The sequence below is a fragment of the Gymnogyps californianus genome, chromosome 15, assembly GCF_018139145.2.
Source record: "Gymnogyps californianus isolate 813 chromosome 15, ASM1813914v2, whole genome shotgun sequence".
NCBI lineage: Eukaryota > Metazoa > Chordata > Aves > Accipitriformes > Cathartidae > Gymnogyps > Gymnogyps californianus.
This window is the reverse complement of record NC_059485.1, coordinates 17,962,648-17,968,566: the sequence shown is the minus strand read 5'-3', so window position 1 is coordinate 17,968,566 and position 5,919 is coordinate 17,962,648.

Here is a 5,919-nt window from a genome sequence, read left to right as displayed (position 1 = left end):
CCTCCTCCTCCTCCTCCTCCTCCTCCTCCTCCTCCTGCGCGCCCTCACCACCAGGTGCTGGGCTCCACCACGCTAGGCACCCTGTGCCGGGGCACCCTGTACCATCCCCGGGGCTCCCAGCACTGACTGGGCACCCTGAGTCCTCCAGGCACCGCGCACCATCGGGCACCCAGCAGCATTGGGCACCCAGCACCATGGGGTACCCAGCAGCATCGGGCACCCGGCATGGTCCTGCTCGCGGAGATGAGGGTGGCACGAGGAGGATGGAGACAGGGAGAGGGCACCGATGGCCGGAGCACAGCTCGAGCCCTGCCGAGGGTGGCCGGGACCCTGCACCCTGCAGAATCAACCTTCAAATGGCGTTGGGTTTGCTCCTTTCTTCTGCAGGGAATGAAAGGCAGGAGAGGAAACTCATCCTCATGGGACGGGCAGGAAAGGGAGTGCTGGGGCATGGGATCGTACCCCGACCCCGGCGTGCACCCCCTCCCTCCGGCCCCGGCAGGGAACAGCCAAAGCTTCTTTCCCAGGGGGATCCGGCTGCCCGGAGCCTCTGCCCGAGGCACGCATGGGTGCAGGGTGCGGGGTGCAGGGTGGGATGTAGGGTGCAGGGTGCGAGGTGCGGGCAGTGCTTGCATCCTCCTAGCAGCCGCCAGCCCATGGGAGCAGCCCCAGCTATCGGGGTGCGGGAGCACCCCCGGTGCCACCCGTCCCCCATGCCCCACACACACTGCCCCACTGGCGCCACGTGCGTGTGCCACGCCGGGACCTGGCACACGCTGTCCCCACGCGCTGCCACACGCCGAGCTCCCTGGCCCCCAGAGAGCCCCGGCAGCAGCCAGGAAGCCCCTCTCTGCTTTCGGGGTGCATCTCCCCCCACCCCAACTCCACTGGCCCCCTACAGCCCCTTGGGGGGGGCCCGATCCCCAGCCCCCCAACCCCTCAGCCCTGCTGGGCTCTCCCAAGTCCTGCTCTCTCCCGGGGAAGATGCTGCTCATCCCCGAAGGGCTCGGAGGTGCACAGAGCCCCCGTGCCCGAGGGTGGGGGTGACATGGGGGACAGCACCGCAGCTCCCAGGCCAGTGAGGCCGGGGGACTCAGCCAAGGTCACGGAGCCAGCCGAGGGCGAGGGGGACCGTTAATATTCCTGACCCCCCAATAAATTCCTTCCCCATCCCCGGGGGAGAGCCGCCAGCTCGGCCCCGGGGCTGGTGGGGATGGAGGGATGAGGCGGTCGAGCGCAAGGGGAGCTGCTCGGGGCCGAGAGCCGGGCAGGGACGGGGACGGGGTGCAGCGGGTGTTAACGCATCGGGGCCCGATCCTGCCAGCGGAGCGGAGCCCAACGCTACGCAGTGTTAATGCTCCACGGCCTGATCCTGCAATCGGGTCACGAGGCTGGATGCAGCCCCCCATGAAGGCAAGTCTCACTGGGGTGGCCAAGCCCCACGGCAACCCCGGGCCCCATCCTGCACTCAGCGCTGGGGCTCGGCACCACCGCAGGCTTTGGGGCTCAGCTGCCCAGCACCCCTCGTCCTTGAGGGTGCACCCAGCAGGATCCGGCCCGGGGCAGACAGAGCGGGGAGTGCTGGGGCGAGGAGAAGGCCACAAGTGAGCTGAGTTGCGCGGTCTCAGCGGCACAAGGGGGGCCCGGGTCCCCCGGGGCAGCGATGGGGGGGCACCGGGGGATGCTCAGGGGGGGACAGCGGGCGCGGTAGCCGCCCTGGGCTGGCAGCGCTGCCCGGTGCCTGCCAGACCCGCTGCGCGGCAGCCGTTCCCGGTGCATACGAGCATCATCCCCCCCCCCCCCACCTCCCCCGTAGCGATGCCCGGCGCACGGCGGCCCCCCCTGAGCGGAGCCCGGTGCCCTCCCGCCCCTCGGCAGCGCTGCCCGGTGCCCCCCCCCCCCATCTCCTCCCGCCGCTCTCACCTGCTCCTGGATGAGCTGGAGCAGGGAGCTCCTGTCCATGCACCCGGCGGGCGGCGGGCTCCGCCGCTCCCCCGCGCCCGGGGCCGGCGAACCGGGCAGGGGAGCGGCGCGGGCGGCGGGGGCGGCGGGGGGGAGGCTCTCCCCGCCAGCCCCGCGTTGCGGCGGGCCCGGGAGCGAGCTGCTGAGCGGCGGCGCCGGGAGCCGCCGATGGCAGCGGGGCGGCGGCGGCGGCGGCGGCGGGGGCGGGAGCGGAGCCGAGCGGAGCCGCCCCCGCCGCAGCGCACGGCGCAGCGGCTCCCCCCCCCCGCCTCTCCCCCCCCCTCCCTCCCCGCCGCCGTGCGGGGAACCGGGACCCGCCCCGCCCCGCTCCGCCCCGAGACACGGCACGGGGAGCCAGCCGGCACCGGGCACCGGCAGCCCGGGACGGTACCTGCATCCCAGTAGGGGTACCTGCATCCCAGTACAGCTACGTGCATCCCGATATGGGTACCCACATCCCAGCACGGTACCCACATCCCAGTACTGGTACTCATATCCCAGTATGGTACCTGCATTCCAGTACTGGTACCCACATCCTGGTACAGTACCCACATCCCAGTATGGGTACTTGCATCCTGGTACGGGTACCCGCACCCCGGTACTGATACCCACATCCCAATATGGTACCCACATCCCAGTATGGTACCTGCATCCCAGTATGGTACCTGCTTCCCAGTATGGGTACCTGCTTCCCAGTACGGTATTTAAATCCCAGTACTGGTACTCACATCCCAGTACAGTACCTGCATCCCAGTACAGTATCTGCATCCCAGTACCAGAACTCACATTCCATTTACAGTATCTGCATCCGTGTATACCAGTACAGGTACTCTCATCCCAGTACGCTACCTGCCTCCCAGTACACTACCTGCATCCTCATACATGTTTCTGCATCCCAGTACAGCACCTGCATCCTGCTACAGGAATCAGTATCCTGGTATGGTACCTGCATCCCAGTATGGCACCTGCATCCCAGTATAGCACCTGCATGCCAGTATGGGTACCAGCATGCCAGTATGGGTACCAGCATGCCGGTACGGGTACCAGCATGCCAGCACCGGGTACCTGCTGAATCTGGCACAGGCGACTGCAAACTTTACCTCCATCCTGACCCCGGCACCCAGAGGCCAGCGCAACTCTGGGTGCATCCCCCGTGGGTACCCGACCTGGCACCTGCGCCAGCACAGAGCACTGGGTACCTTCAACTGGCACCCTTGACATGACGTGCACAGCAGCACCCGGGCCGGGCCTGCTGCCTCCGGACCCCCACGCGCCCTGTCCTGCGGGGCGATCCCCCCAGGACCCAGCCCCGGCACCCTCCCCGCTCCCCCAGGCCACAGCTCAGCCCCACCGCGAGTCGCAGGGGAGCTCCGGGCTTCACAGCCCCGCCGTGGCACGGGGCTGTCCCCGCGCCGGGGCAGAGGGGCTGGGAGGCAGCAGGCAGGAGGCCGTGCAGGCCAGCGATGCCGCGGCGATGACGGCTGGCACAGGGCAGGCAGAGATGCCCAGCAGCACGGCAGCGCCTGCGCTCCTTCGGCAGGGACTGTGTGCGGCCATGGGTGAGCTCCCACAGCCCTGCCATGTGCATCCCCCGCCCCACGCCTGCCCCAGCACGGCGTGCGTGGCTCCGGCACGCCGGCACTATTAATACGCACCACGGCACGTGGGCCTGCTGCTCCCATGGGGCCCAGCCTGGTTTGGACTCACCAGGGAGCACCGGCGTCCCGTCCACCTTGGCATCGCCTCCGCCCTGCATGGCGGTACCGGCCATGCTCCCTCCCCTTCCCTGCCCCAGCACCCCTGGGTGCCCCGGTCTGCCGTGGTGGGAAGGGTCTCCTCTCGCACCCCAGCAGCCCAGAGGGACCCCCTCGCACATGGGGGAGCGGTCCAGTCCTGTCCAGCCTCAGAGCAGAGGCCTCGGAAAGGTGCTGGGAAAAGCCTTATCCCCAGCTGCGCCTGCGTTCCTGGTGCCCAGCGCCCGTGACTGAGCCTGCAGCGACAGAAATAGCCGAGGGAAAAGCTGCCACGGGGAAACGGGAGCAGGCAGGGGAGGCGGCACAGCCCTGGGAGCTGCAGCGTGCGGGGGGGGGGGGAAGGCGGCCGCGGGGAAGCGGGGAGCCCCTAACCCCGTGTGGGGATGGGCACACAGAGCCACGGCTCCCAGGGCGCAGGCAGCCAAGCCTCCCGCTTCCCACCGCCTGTGAGGTCCTGCCGGAGCGACACGGGGACCCGCCACCTCCTTCCCCATCTCTGCCCGCTGGCTGGCACTTGTTGCAGAGGCATCCGCGTCCCCAGACGCCAAGGAGCCCCGGGCTGGCCCCGAGCCTGAAGCCCCGAGGTTTCAGCTCCTGCCCTAAATCCCTGTAACTGTCCCCAAACAGGGTGGGCAGCCCAGGCCCTTGGGGTCTCCTCACTCACACCGCAGGCAAGGGAGGCTTCACACAGCCCCCGGCAGAGGCGAGGGGTCCTGCTCCCCAGGAGACACAGGACACGGAGCGCAAGCAGAAGGTGTGTAAAAATTTATTTTGTTGTAGAGAACAAACCTAAAACAGTATGGCTTTGCCAGACGTGGACCGGTGCCGGGAGCGGGGGTCAGACCACCAGACACGGGCCTGGCTAGCAGAGCCACGCGCGGCAGGCTCGGGCACAGAGAAGGGATACCGAAACGCCAGGGCACGGCCCTGGCAGTGCCGTGAATCCACGGGCCAGCAGCGAGCGCGATGGCAGCGGGTGCCCGACCGGCAGAGCGGCTCTGGCACAGGTAGGGACCCCCCCCCCCCCCATCGGGCCAGCGCTGGGGCCTGGGCACCACCCTGGGACTGCCCCCATAAGAGATGTTGGCTGCCACCCAACGACTTCTCAACCCCCTCACTGGCTCCAGGCCACGATAAAAAGTTTAATAGACAAAACACACAGCAAAGCAGCTCCGGCTGTTACCTCGGTGCTGCCCCACCAGCTGCCTGCAAAGAAACCTACCCTGAGTGTGCTCGAAAAGCCTAAGAGCGAGCGTCACCGAGCCGGGAGCTGACCCCCTGGAAAGATGAGAGCCCAGGGATGGGTGCGAGCTGAGGGTGGGGGCCAGCACGTGCCGGCCTCGCTCTTTGGGACTCGGAGACAGGGACACTGTGGGACTCCGGCCCCAGATTTGCGCTGAGCTGAAGTCACAGCAGCTGCCCCGGCAGCTAACGCCAGCTCGGGGACAGGCAGGGGACAGGGGAGGAAAGAGCTTCCAGTCGTACTAGGAGATGCAACGCCCAGAGCCTCGCACTCTGGGACAGCCTCAGCGCGGCCAGGGCCCTACGGAAGGGACAGCAGGACAAGGGCCGTGTGCCAGCGTGTGGCACGGCGTGGCACCAGCTCAGCCACGGCACTGCCAGGAAAGGACTGCAGCCTGCCTTCGGGAGCGCGGCGGGCACCCTACGCCCTCGCAGCCCTTACCAGAGCTCCTGGGGCCCTGCGAATACTGGTGGCCATCAATACTGGTGGCCAGAGCAGGGTGGGGAGGGGACAGGCCACGCAGCCGGGCAGGGGAGGAGGGCAGATGGGCCGAGAGCCTGGCACACTGCAGGACTCCGAGTATTTTTGCGCAGAAACGAGAGAATGAGCCTGGGATGAGTCCCGGGTATCACTCCTCCCTTGCAGCCCGGGGCTGGGGGCTGCAACCACAGCGTCCCAGTAAGAGGGGCCAGGCATGACCCCAAAACACAGGGGTTTGGGGGGTGTAAACGCCTGGCCCTCCACGGCTGCCTTTCCCAGCGCTGGCTGAGGGAAACAGGGCCAGGGGATGGAGGTGTGCCCCAGGGCGCTGAAGCCATGAGCCCATTCGACAGCTCTTGCCGCTGCTGGAGGTCCCAGGGGCTCCGGGAGTGTTGCCCCCCCCCCCAAGAATTGAGGGCACCAGCACAGCCCTCTGGGGAAGGGATGTGCCCAGCCCAAACAGATACTAAAACACTCATG